Here is a 13,491-nt window from a genome sequence, read left to right as displayed (position 1 = left end):
TGGAAGGTCTGGGCAAGGCTGCCAGGGGCAGGGACACTGCTGGGTCCTGCCCCTGGCCTTTGGGGCCTCTGAGCAAAACCGGCACTCTCCCGCTGGAAGACCTCCCCGTCTGCCTCCAAAGGCCGGTTTGCAAGCACTCCGCCCGCTGTTCCCGCCAGGCCCGCACAATGCTCCCAAGAACGGGAGAAAAGCGCTTCGGGGTGATGCTCTCACCGGGCCCTTGCCCCTGAGCCTGGGGGCAATGCAGGGGGAACACACTCCCAGGCCAAGGCAGAACGACATGCACACGTCTGTTCCTGCCCCCTACACCGGCAGAGAGCTCGGGGGAGCCAGAGACTGCCAGGCTGCTGCTGGGCTGGCTGCCTGTGTGGGCCGGGGCAGAGCCGACCTAGGCGCAAGTTGGGCCTCTTGCTCTCCCTGCTGCCCTGAGGCTGCTGGGTCAAAGAGGTCTTGGGCATCCAGCCCTTTGCTGGTCCCTTCCCTTTGACGAGGCCCTCTGAGCTCCAGCACCTTGCAGTGTGGAGACAGCCCCTGACAGCAACCTCCTCTCCAAAGAGGCCTCAACCGAGGCCTACGCCCAGGGGAAAGGCACCAGCGGGGATGATCCTGGGGAGGCGCACGGACATGTCTGGACCCAGTCCCCGCAGCCTGCCCCTTGGTGGGGCAGTACCCCCGGAGGCCAGGAAGGTCTGGGCAAGGCTGGCCAGGGGCAGGGGCCCTGCTGGGTCCTGCCCCTGGCCTGTGGGGCCTCTGAGCACAACCGGCCCTCTCCCACTGGAAGACCTCCCCGGCTGCCTCCAAAGGCCGGTTTGCAAGCGCTCCCACCCACTGTTCCCAGCAGGCGCGCACAATGCTCCCAAGCCCGGGAGAAAAGCGCTTCAGGGTGGTGCTCTCTCCGGGCCCTTGCCCCTGAGCCTGGGGGCAATGCAGGGGTTCCACACTCCCAGGCCAAAGCAGAACCACATGCACACGTCTGTTCCTGCCCCCTGCACCGGCACAGAGCTCAGGGGAGCCAGAGTCTGTCAGGCAGCTGCTGGGCGGGCCGCCTGTGTGGGAAGGGGCAGAGCCGACCTAGGGGCAAGTTGGGCCTCTTGCTCTCCCTGCTGCCCTGAGGCTGCTGGGCCAAAGAGGTCTTGGGCATCCAGCCCCTTGCTGGTCCCTTCCCTCTGACGAGGCCCTCTGAGCTCCAGCACCTTGCAGTGTGTGGACAGCCCCTGCCAGCAACCTCCTCTGCAAGGAGGCCTAAACCGAGGCCTAGGCCCAGGGATAAGGCACCAGCGGGGATGAGCCTGGGGAGGCGCCCGGGCATGTCTGGACCCAGTCCCCGCAGCCTGCCCCTTGGTGGGGCTGTACCCCCGGAGGCAGGAAGGTCTGGGCAAGGCTGACCAGGGGCTAGGGCCCTGCTGGGTCCTGCCCCTGGCCTGTGGGGCCTCTGAGCACAACCGGCCCTCTCCCACTGGAAGACCTCCCAGGCTGCCTCCAAAGGCCGGTTTGCAAGCACTCCCGCCCTCTGTTCCCACCAGGCACGCACAATGCTCCCAAGCCCGGGAGAAAAGCGCTTCGGGCTGGTGCTCTCTCCGGGCCCTTGCCCCTGAGCCTGGGGGCCAGGCAGGGGGAACACCCTCCCAGGCCAAAGCAGAACGACATGCACACGTCTGTTCCTGCCCCCTACACCGGCAGAGAGCTCGGGGGAGCCAGAGACTCCCAGGCTGCTGCTGGGCTGGCTGCCTGTGTGGGACGGGGCAGAGCCGACCTAGGGGCAAGTTGGGCCTCTTGCTCTCCCTGCTGCCCTGAGGCTGCTGGGCCAAAGAGGTCTTGGGCATCCAGCCCCTTGCTGGTCCCTTCCCTCTGACGAGGCCCTCTGAGCTCCAGCACCATGCAGTGTGGGGACAGCCCCTGCCAGCAACCTCCTCTCCAAGGAGGCCTCAACCGAGGCCTAGGCCCAGGGGAAAGGCACCAGCGGGGATGAGCCTGGGGAGGCGCCCGGGCATAACTGGACTCAGTCACCGCAGCCTGGCCCTTGGTGGGGCAGTACCCCCGGAGGCCAGGAAGGTCTGGGCAAGGCTGGCCTGGGGCAGGCGCCCTGCTGGGTCCTGCCCCTGGCCTCTGGGGCCTCTGAGCACAACCGGCACTCTCCCACTGGAAGACCTCCCCGGCTGCCTCCAAAGGCCAGTTTGCAACACTCCCGCCCGCTGTTCCCGCCAGGCACGCACAATGCTCCCAAGCCCGGGAGAAAAGCACTTCGGGGTGTTGCTCTCTCCGGGCCCTTGCCCCTGAGCCTGGGGGCCAGGCAGTGGGTCCACACTCCCAGACAAAGGCAGAACCACATGCACACGTCTGTTCCTGACCCCTGCACTGGCAGAGAGCTCGGGGGAGCCAGAGTCTGTCAGGCAGCTGCTGGGCTGGCCGCCTGTGTGGGAAGGGGCAGAGCCGACCTAGAGGCAAGTTGGGCCTCTTGCTCTCCCTGCTGCCCTGAGGCTGCTGGGCCAAAGAGGTCTTGGGCATCCAGCCCCTTGCTGGTCCCTTCCCGCTGACGAGGCCCTCTGAGCTCCAGCACCTTGCAGTGTGGAGACAGCCCCTGCCAGCAACCTCCTCTCCAAGGAGGCCTCAACCGAGGCCTAGGCCCAGGGGAAAGGCACCAGCGGGGATGATCCTGGGGAGGCGCACGGACATGTCTGGACCCAGTCCCCGCAGCCTGCCCCTTGGTGGGGCTGTACCCCCGGTGGCCAGGAAGGTCTGGGCAAGGCTGCCAGGGGCAGGGACACTGCTGGGTCCTGCCCCTGGCCTGTGGGGCCTCTGAGCACAACCGGCACTCACCCGCTGGAAGACCTCTCCGTCTGCCTCCAAAGGCCGGTTTGCAAGCACTCCAGCCCGCTGTTCCCGCCAGGCCCGCACAATGCTCCCAATCCCGGCAGAAAAGTACTTCTGGGTGGTGCTCTCTCCGGGCCCTTGCCCCTGAGCCTGTGGGGAAGGCATGGGGGACACACTCCCAGACCAAGGCAGAACGACATGCACACGTCTTTTTCTATCCCCTGCACCGGCAGAGAGCTCGGGGGAGCCAGAGGCTGTCAGGCAGCTGCTGGGCTGTCCGCCTGTGTGGGAAGGGGCAGAGCCGACCTAGGGGCAAGTTGGGCCTCTTGCTCTCCCTGCTGCCCTGAGGCTGCTGGGCCAAAGACGTCTTGGGCATCCAGCCCCTTACTGGTCCCTTCCCTCTGTCGAGGCCCTCTGAGCTCCAGCACCTTGCAGTGTGGAGACAGGCCCTGCCAGCAATCTCCTCTCCAAGGAGGTCTCAACCGAGGCCTAGGCCCAGGGGAAAGGCACCAGAAGGGATGAGCCATGGGAGGGGCCCGGGCATGTCTGGACCCAGTCCCGGCAGTCTGCCCCTTGGTGGCGCAGTACCCCGGAGGCCAGGAAGGTCTGGGCAAGGCTGCCAGGGGCAGGGACACTGCTGGGTCCTGCCCCTGGCCTGTGGGGCCTCTGAGCACAACCGGCACTCTCCCGCTGGAAGACCTCCCCGGCTGCCTCCAAAGGCCGGTTTGCAAGCACTCCCACCCGCTGTTCCCGCCAGGCACGCACAATGCCCCCAAGCCCGGGAGAAAAGCGCTTCGGTGTGGTGCTCTCTCCGGGCCCTTTCCCCTGAGCCTGGGGGCCAGGCAGGGGGTCCACACTCCCAGGCCAAGGCACAACGACATGCACACGTCTGTTCCTGCCCCCTACACCGGCAGAGAGCTCGGGGGAGCCAGAGACTGCCAGGCTGCTGCTAGGCTGGCTGCCTGTGTGGGAAGGGGCAGAGCCGACCTAGGGACAAGTTGGGCCTCTTGCTCTCCCTGCTGCCCTGAGGCTGCTGGGCCAAAGAGGTCTTGGGCATCCAGCCCCTTGCTGATCCCTTCCCTGTGACGAGGCCCTCTGAGCTCCAGCACCTTGCAGTGTGGAGACAGCCCCTGCCAGCAACCTCCTCTCCAAGGAGGCCTCAACCGAGGCCTAGGCCCAGGGGAAGGCACCAGCGGGGATGAGCCGGGGGAGGCGCCTGGTTATGTCTGGACCCAGTCCCCGCAGCCTGCCCCTTGGTGGGGCAGTACCCCCGGATACCAGGAAGATCTGGGTAAGGCTGGCCAGGGACAGGGGCCCTGCTGGGACCTGCCCCTGGCCTGTGGGGCCTCTGAGCACAACCGGCCCTCTCCCGCTGGAAGACCTCACCAGGCTGCCTCCAAAGGCCGGTTTGCAAACACTCCCGCCCGCTGTTCACGCCAGGCATGCACAATGCTCCCAAGCCCGGGAGAAAAGCGCTTCGGGGTGGTGCTCTTTCCGAGCCCTTGCCCCTGAGCCTGTGGGGAAGGCATGGGGAACACACTCCCAGACCAAGGCAGAACGACATGCACACGTCTGTTCCTATCCCCTGCACCGGCAGAGAGCTCGGTGGAGCCAGAGGCTGTCAGGCAGCTGCTGGGCTGGTCTCCTGTGTGGGAAGGGGCAGAGCCGACCTAGGGGCAAGTTGGGCCTCTTGATCTCCCTGCTGCCCTGAGGCTGCTGGGCCAAAGAGGTCTTCGGCATCCAGCCCCTTGCTGGTCCCTTCCCTCTGTCGAGGCCCTCTGAGCTCCAGCACCTTGCAGTGTGGAGACAGCCCCTGCCAGCAATCTCCTCTCCAAGGAGGTCTCAACCGAGGACTAGGCCCTGGGGAAAAGCACCAGAAGGTATGAGCCAAGGGAGGCGCCCGGGCATGTCTGGACCCAGTCCCCGCAGCCTGCCCCTTGGTGGGGCAGTAACCCCGGAGGCCAGGAAGGTCTGGGCAAGGCTGGCCAGGGGCAGGGGCCCTGCTGTGTCCTGCCCCTGGCCTGTGGGGCCTCTGAGCACATCCGGTACTCTCCCACTGGAAGACCTCCCCGGCTGTCTCCAAAGGCCGGTTTTAAGCACTCCCGCCCACTGTTCCTGCCAGGCGCGCACAATGCTCCCAAGCCCGGGAGAAAAGCGCTTCGGGGTGGTGCTCTCTCCCGGCCCTTGCCCCTGAGCCTGGGGGCCAGGCATGGGGTCCACACTCCCAGGCCAAGGCAGAACCACATGCACACGTCTGTTCCTGCCCCCTGCACCGGCAGAGAGCTCGGGGTAGCCAGAGTCTGCCAGGCAGCTGCTGGGCTGGCGGCCTGTGTGGGAAGGGGCAGAGCCGACCTAGGGGCAAGTTGGGCCTCTTGCTCTCCCTGCTGCCCTGAGGCTGCTGGGCCAAAGAGGTCTTGGGCATCCAGCCCCTTGCTGGTCCCTTCCCTCTGACGAGGCCCTCTGAGCTCCAGCACCTTGCAGTGTGGAGACAGCCCCTGCCAGCAACCTCCTCTCCAAGGAGGCCTCAACCGAAGCCTAGGCCCAGGGGAAAGGCACCAGCGGGGATGAGCCTGGGGAGGCGCCCGGGCATGTCTGGACCCAGTCCCCGCAGCCTGCCCCTTGGTGGGGCTGTAACCCCGGAGGCCAGGAAGGTCTGGGCAAGGCTGCCAGGGGCAGGGACACTGCTGGGTCCTGCCCCTGGCCTGTGGGGCCTCTGAGTACAACCGGCACTCTCCCGCTGGAAGACCTCCCCGTCTGCCTCCAAAGGCCGGTTTGCAAGCACTCCAGCCCGCTTTTCCCGCCAGGCCCGCACGATGCACCCAAGCCCGGGAGAAAAGCGCTTCGGGCTGGTGCTCTCTCCGGGCCCTTGCCCCTGAGCCTGGGGGCCAGGCAGGGGGAACACACTCCCAGGCCAAGGCAGAACGACATGCACACGTCTGATCTGCCCCCTGCACCGGCAGAGAGCTCAGTGGAGCCAGAGTCTGTCTTGCAGCTGCTGGGCTGGCCGCCTGTGTGGGAAGGGGCAGAGCCGACCTAGGGGCAAGTTGGGCCTCTTGCTCTCCCTGCTGCCCTGAGGCTGCTGGGCCAAAGAGGTCTTGGGCTTCCAGCCCCTTTCTGGTCCCTTCCCTCTGACGAGGCCCTCTGAGCTCCAGCACCTTGCAGTGTGGAGACAGCCCCTCCCAGCAACCTCCTCTCCCAGGAGGCCTCAACCGAGGCCTAGGCCCAGGGGAAAGGCACCAGCGGGGATGAGCCTGGGGAGGCGCCCGGGCATGTCTGGACCCAGTCCCCGCAGCCTGCCCCTTGGTGGGGCAGTACCCCCGGAGGCCAGGAAGATCTGGGCAAGGCTGGCCAGGGGTAGGGGCCCTGCTGGGTCCTGCCCCTGGCCTGCGGGTCCTCTGAGCACAACCGGCCCTCTCCCACTGGAAGACCTCCCCGGCTGCCTCCAAAGGCCGGTTTGCAATCACTCCCGCCCTCTGTTCATGCCAGGCACGCACAATGCTCCCAAGCCCGGGAGAAAAGCGCTTCGGGGTGGTGCTCTCACCGGGCCCTTGCCCCTGAGCCTGGGGGCAATGCAGGGGGAACACACTCCCAGGCCAAGGCAGAACCACATGCACACGTCTGTTCCTGCCCCCTGCACCGGCAGAGAGCTCGTGGGAGCCAGAGTCTGTCAGGCAGCTGCTGGGTTGGCTGCCTGTGTGGGAAGGGGCAGAGCCGACCTAGGGGCAAGTTGGGCCTCTTGCTCTCCCTGCTGCCGTGAGGCTGCTGGGCCAAAGAGGTCTTGGGCATCCAGCCCCTTGCTGGTCCCTTCCCTCTGACGAGGCCCTCTGAGCTCCAGCACCTTGCAGTGTGGAGACAGCCCCTGCCAGCAACCACCTCTCCAAGGAGACCTCAACTGAGGCCTAGGCCCAGGGGAAATGCACCAGCGGGGATGAGCCAGGGGAAGCGCCCGGGCATGTCTGGACCCAGTCCCCGCAGCCTGCCCCTTGGTGGGGCTGTAACCCCGGAGGCAGGACGGTCTGTGCAAGGCTGGCCAGGGGCAGGGGCCCTCCTGGGTCCTGCCCCTGGCCTGTGGGGCCTCTGAGCACAACCGGCCCTCTCCCACTGGAAGACCTCCCCGGCTGCCTCCAAAGGCCGGTTTGCAAGCGCTCCCGCCTACTGTTCCCACCAGGCGCGCACAATGCTCCCAAGTCCGGGAGAAAAGCGCTTCGGGGTGGTGCTCTCTCCGGGCCCTTGCCCGTGAGCCTGGGGGCAATGCAGGGGGAACACACTCCCAGGCCAAGGCAGAACCACATGCACACGTCTGTTCCTGCCCCCTGCACAGGCAGAGAGCTAGGGGAGCCAGAGTCTTTCAGGCAGCTGCTGGGCTGGCCACCTGTGTGGGAAGGGGCAGAGCCGACCTAGGGGCAAGTTGGGCCTCTTGCTCTCCCTGCTGCCCTGAGGCTGCTGGGCCAAAGAGGTCTTGGGCATCCAGCCCCTTACTGGTCCCTTCCCTCTGACGAGGCCCTCTGAGCTCCAGCACCTTGCAGTGTGGAGACAGCCCCTGCCAGCAACCTCTCTCCAAGGAGGCCTCAACCGAGGCCTAGGCCCAGGGGAAAGGCACCAGCGGGGATGAGCCTGGGGAGGCGCCCGAGCATGTCTGGACCCAGTCCCCTCAGCCTGCCCCTTGGTGGGGCAGTACCCCCGGAGGCGAGGAAGATCTGGGCAAGGCTGGCCAGGAGCAGGGGCCCTGCTGGGTCCTGCCCCTGGCCTGTGGGGCCTCTGAGCACAACCGGCCCTCTCTCATTGGAAGACCTCCCCGGCTGCCTCCAAAGGCCGGTTTGCAAGCGCTCCCGCCTACTGTTCCCACCAGGCGCGCACAATGCTCCCAAGTCCGGGAGAAAAGCGCTTCGGGGTGGTGCTCTCTCCGGGCCCTTGCCCGTGAGCCTGGGGGCAATGCAGGGGGAACACACTCCCAGGCCAAGGCAGAACCACATGCACACGTCTGTTCCTGCCCCCTGCACAGGCAGAGAGCTAGGGGAGCCAGAGTCTTTCAGGCAGCTGCTGGGCTGGCCACCTGTGTGGGAAGGGGCAGAGCCGACCTAGGGGCAAGTTGGGCCTCTTGCTCTCCCTGCTGCCCTGAGGCTGCTGGGCCAAAGAGGTCTTGGGCATCCAGCCCCTTACTGGTCCCTTCCCTCTGACGAGGCCCTCTGAGCTCCAGCACCTTGCAGTGTGGAGACAGCCCCTGCCAGCAACCTCTCTCCAAGGAGGCCTCAACCGAGGCCTAGGCCCAGGGGAAAGGCACCAGCGGGGATGAGCCTGGGGAGGCGCCCGAGCATGTCTGGACCCAGTCCCCTCAGCCTGCCCCTTGGTGGGGCAGTACCCCCGGAGGCGAGGAAGATCTGGGCAAGGCTGGCCAGGAGCAGGGGCCCTGCTGGGTCCTGCCCCTGGCCTGTGGGGCCTCTGAGCACAACCGGCCCTCTCTCATTGGAAGACCTCCCCGGCTGCCTCCAATGGCCGGTTTGCAAGCCCTCATGCCCGCTGTTCCAACCAGCCGCGCACAATGCTCCCTAGCCCGGGAGAAAAGCATTTTTAGGTGGTGCTTACTCCGGGCCCTTGGAAGACCTCCCTGGCTGCCTCCAAGGCCGGTTTGCAAGCACTTCTGCCTGCTTCTCCCGCCACACGCGCACAATGCTCCCAAGCCCGGGAGAAAAGCGTTTCGGGGTGGTGTTCTCTCTGGGCCCAAGAAAGACCTCCCGGGCTGCCCCCAAAGGCCGGTTTGCAAGCACTCCCACTCGCTGTTCCCGCCATCCGTGCAAATGCTCCAAGCCCAGGAGAAAAGCGCTTCGGGGTGGTGCTCTCTCCCGGCCCTTGGAAGACATCCCCGGATGCCTGCAAAGGCCGGTTTGCAAGCACTCAATCCCGCTGTTCCCGCCAGCCGTGCAAATGCTCCAAGCCCAGGAGAAAAGCGCTTCGGGGTGGTGCTCTCTCCCGGCCCTTGGAAGACATCCCCGGATGCCTCCAAAGGCTGGTTTTCAAGAATTCCCTCCCGCTGACCCGCCAGCCGCACACAATGCTCCCAAGCCTGGGAGAAAATCATTTTGGGGTGGTGCTCTCTACGGGCCCTTGGAAGACCTCCCCGGCTGCCTAAAAAGGCCAGTTTTCAAGCACTCCTGCCTGCTGTTCTCGCCACCCGCGCACAATGCTCCCAAGCCCGGGAGAAAAGCGCTTCGGGGTGGTGCTCTCTACAGGCACTTGGAAGACCTCCCCGGCTGCCTCCACAGGCCGGTTTGCAAGGACTCCTTCCTGCTGTTCCCGCCAGCCACGCACAATGCTCCCAAGCCCGGGAGAAAAGCATTTTGGGGTGGTGCTCACTCCGGGCCCTTGGAAGACCTCCCCGGCTGCCTCCAAAGGCCAGTTTGCAAGCACTCCTGCCTGCTGTTCCCGCCAGCCGCGCACAATGCTCCCAAGCCCGGGAGAAAAGCGCTTCAGGGTGGTGCTCTCTCCGGGCACTTTCAAGACCTCCCCGGCTGCCTCCAAAGGCAGGTTTGTAAGTACTCATTCCCGCTGCTTCCGCCAGCCACGCACAATGCTCCCAAGCCTGGGAGAAAAGCATTTTGGGGTGGTGATCAGTCCGGGCCCTTGGAAGTCCTCCCCGGCTACCCCCAAGGCCGGTTTGGAAGCACTCCCTCTCGCTGTTCCCGCCATCCGCGCAAATGTTCCAAGCCCGGGATAAAAGCACTTCGGGGTGGTGCTCTCTCTTGGCCCTTGGAAGACCTCCCCGGCTGCCTCCAAAGGCCGGTTTGCAAGCACTCCCGCCCGCTGTTCCCGCCACCCGCGCACAATGCTCCCAATCACGGGAGAAAAGCGCTTCGGGGTGGTGCTCTCTCCGGGCCCTTGGAAGACCTCCCCGGCTGCCTCCAATGGCCAGTTTGCAAGCACTCATGCCCGCTGTTCCCACCAGCCGCGCACAATGCTCCCAAGCCCGGGAGAAAAGCTTTTTGGGGTGGTGCTCACACGGGGCCCTGGAAGACCTCCCCGGCTGCCTCCAAAGGCCAGTTTTCAAGCACTCCTCCCTGCTGTTCCCGCCAGCCGCGCCAATACTCCCAAGCCCGGGAGAAAAGCGCTTCGGGGTGGTGCTCTCTCCGGGCCTTTGGAAGACCTCCCCGGCTGCCTCCAAAGGACAGTTTGCAAGCACTCATGCCCGCTGTTCCCGCCAGCCGTGCACAATGCTCCCAAGACCGTGAGAAAAGCGCTTTGGGGTGGTGTTCTCTCCGGGACCATGGAGGACGTCCCCGGCTGCCCCCAAAGGCCGCTTTGCAAGCACTCCCACTCGCTGTTCCCGCCAGCCACACACAATGTTCCAAAACCCCGGAGAAAAGCGCTTCGGGGTGGTGCTCTCTTCGGGCCCTTGGAAGACCTCCCCGGCTGCCTCCAATGGCCAGTTTGCAAGCACTCATGCCCGCTGTTCCCACCAGCCGCGCACAATGCTCCCAAGCCCGGGAGAAAAGCTTTTTGGGGTGGTGCTCACACGGGGCCCTGGAAGACCTCCCCGGCTGCCTCCAAAGGCCGGTTTTCAAGCACTCCTGCCTGCTGTTCCCGCCAGCCGCGCACAATGCTCCCAATCACGGGAGAAAAGCGCTTCCGGGTGGTGCTCTCTCCGGGCCCTTGGAAGAACTCCCCGTCTGCCTCCAATGGCCAGTTTGCAAGCACTCATGCCCGCTGTTCCCACCAGCCGCGCACAATGCTCCCAAGCCCGGGAGAAAAACGTTTTGGGGTGGTGCTCAAACCGGGCCCTGGAAGACCTCCCCGGCTGCCTCCAAAGGCCGGTTTTCAAGCACTCCTGCCTGCTGTTCCCGCCACCCGCGCACAATGCTCCCAAGCCCGGGAGAAAAGCGCTTCGGGGTGGTGCTCTCTCCTGGCCCTTGGAAGACCTCCCCGGCTGCCTCCAAAGGCCGGTTTGCAAGGACTGCTTCCTGCTGTTCCCGCCAGCCACGCACAATGCTCCCAAGCACGGGAGAAAAGTGCTTCGGGGTGGTGCTCTCTCCGGGCCCTTGGAAGACGTCCCCGGCTGCCTCCAAAGGCCGGTTTGCAAGCACTCATGCCCGTTGTTCCCACCAGCCGCGCACAATGCTCCCAAGCCCAGGAGAAAAGCATTTTGGGGTGGTGCTCACTCCGGGCCCTTGGAAGACCTCCCCGGCTGCCTCCAAAGGCCAGTTTGCAAGCACTCCTGCCTGCTGTTCCCGCCAGCCGCGCACAATGCTCCCAAGCCCGGGAGAAAAGCGCTTCGGGGTGGTGCTCTCTCCGGGCACTTTCAAGACCTCCCCGGCTGCCTCCAATGGCCAGTTTGCAAGCACTCATGCCCGCTGTTCCCACCAGCCGCGCACAATGCTCCCAAGCCCGGGAGAAAAGCTTTTTGGGGTGGTGCTCACACGGGGCCCTGGAAGACCTCCCCGGCTGCCTCCAAAGGCCGGTTTTCAAGCACTCCTGCCTGCTGTTCCCGCCAGCCGCGCACAATGCTCCCAATCACGGGAGAAAAGCGCTTCCGGGTGGTGCTCTCTCCGGGCCCTTGGAAGAACTCCCCGTCTGCCTCCAATGGCCAGTTTGCAAGCACTCATGCCCGCTGTTCCCACCAGCCGCGCACAATGCTCCCAAGCCCGGGAGAAAAACGTTTTGGGGTGGTGCTCAAACCGGGCCCTGGAAGACCTCCCCGGCTGCCTCCAAAGGCCGGTTTTCAAGCACTCCTGCCTGCTGTTCCCGCCACCCGCGCACAATGCTCCCAAGCCCGGGAGAAAAGCGCTTCGGGGTGGTGCTCTCTCCTGGCCCTTGGAAGACCTCCCCGGCTGCCTCCAAAGGCCGGTTTGCAAGGACTGCTTCCTGCTGTTCCCGCCAGCCACGCACAATGCTCCCAAGCACGGGAGAAAAGTGCTTCGGGGTGGTGCTCTCTCCGGGCCCTTGGAAGACGTCCCCGGCTGCCTCCAAAGGCCGGTTTGCAAGCACTCATGCCCGTTGTTCCCACCAGCCGCGCACAATGCTCCCAAGCCCAGGAGAAAAGCATTTTGGGGTGGTGCTCACTCCGGGCCCTTGGAAGACCTCCCCGGCTGCCTCCAAAGGCCAGTTTGCAAGCACTCCTGCCTGCTGTTCCCGCCAGCCGCGCACAATGCTCCCAAGCCCGGGAGAAAAGCGCTTCGGGGTGGTGCTCTCTCCGGGCACTTTCAAGACCTCCCCGGCTGCTTCCAAAGGCCGGTTTGTAAGTACTCATTCCCGCTGCTTCCGCCAGCCACGCACAATGCTCCCAATCCCGGGAGAAAAGCATTTTGGGGTGGTGCTCTCTCCGGGCCCTTGGAAGACCTCCCGGGCTGCTTCCAAAGGACGGTTTGTAAGCACTCATGTCCGCTGTTCCCGACAGCCGCACACAATGCTCCCAAGCCCGGGAGAAAAGCATTTTGGGGTGGTGATCAGTCCGGGCCCTTGGAAGACCTCCCCGGCTGCCTCCAAAGGACAGTTTGCAAGCACTCATGCCCGCTGTTCCCGCCAGCCGCGCACAATGCTCCCAAGACCGTGAGAAAAGCGCTTCGGGGTGGTGTTCTCTCCGGGACCATGGAGGACGTCCCCGGCTGCCCCCAAAGGCCGCTTTGCAAGCACTCCCACTCGCTGTTCCCGCCAGCCACACACAATGTTCCAAAACCCCGGAGAAAAGCGCTTCGGGGTGGTGCTCTCTCCGGGCCCTTGGAAGACTTCTCTGGCTGCCTCCAAAGGCCGGTTTGCAAGAATTCCCTCCCGCTGTTCCACCAGCCGCACACAATGCTCCAAAACCCGAGAGAAAAGCGCTTCGAGGTGGTGTTCTCTCCGGGCCCTTGGAAGACCTCCCAGGCTCTCCCCAAAGGCCTGTTTGCAAGCACTCCCATTCGCTGTTCCCGCCAGCCACGCACAATCCTCCAAAACCCCGGAGAAAAGCGCTTCGGGGTGGTGTTCTCTCCGTGCCCATGGAAAACCTCCAGGGGTGCCCCCAAAGGCCGGTTTGGAAGCACTCCCACTCGCTGTTCCCGCCATCCGCGCAAATGTTCCAAGCCCGGGAGAAAAGCGCTTCTGGGTGGTGCTCTCTCCTGGCCCTTGGAAGACCTCCCCGGCTGCCTCCAAAGGCCGGTTTGCAAGCACTCCCGCCCGCTGTTCCCACCAGCCACGCACAATGCTCCCAAGCCCGGGAGAAAAGCATTTTGGGGTGGTGCTCACACCGGGCCCTGGAAGACCTCCCCGGCTGCCTCCAAAGGACGGTTTTCAAGCACTCCTGCCTGCTGTTCCCGCCACCCGCGCACAATGCTCCCAAGCCCGGGAGAAAAGCGCTTCGGGGTGGTGCTCTCTACAGGCCCTTGGAAGACCTCCCCGGCTGCCTCCAAAGGCCGGTTTGCAAGGACTCCTTCCTGCTGTTCCCGCCAGCCACGCACAATGCTCCCAAGCCCGGGAGAAAAGCATTTTGGGGTGGTGCTCACTCCGGGCCCTTGGAAGACCTCCCGGGCTGCCTCCAAAGGCCAGTTTGCAAGCACTCCTGCCTGCTGTTCCCGCCAGCCGCGCACAATGCTCCCAAGCCCGGGAGAAAAGCGCTTCAGGGTGGTGCTCTCTCCGGGCACCTTCAAGACCTCCCCGGCTGCCTCCAAAGGCAGGTTTGTAAGTACTCATTCCCGCTGCTTCCGCCAGCCACGCACA

The sequence above is a fragment of the Dama dama genome, unplaced genomic scaffold (genome assembly GCF_033118175.1).
Source record: "Dama dama isolate Ldn47 unplaced genomic scaffold, ASM3311817v1 ptg000094l, whole genome shotgun sequence".
NCBI classification, from domain to species: Eukaryota; Metazoa; Chordata; class Mammalia; order Artiodactyla; family Cervidae; genus Dama; species Dama dama.
This window is presented reverse-complemented; position numbering follows the sequence as displayed.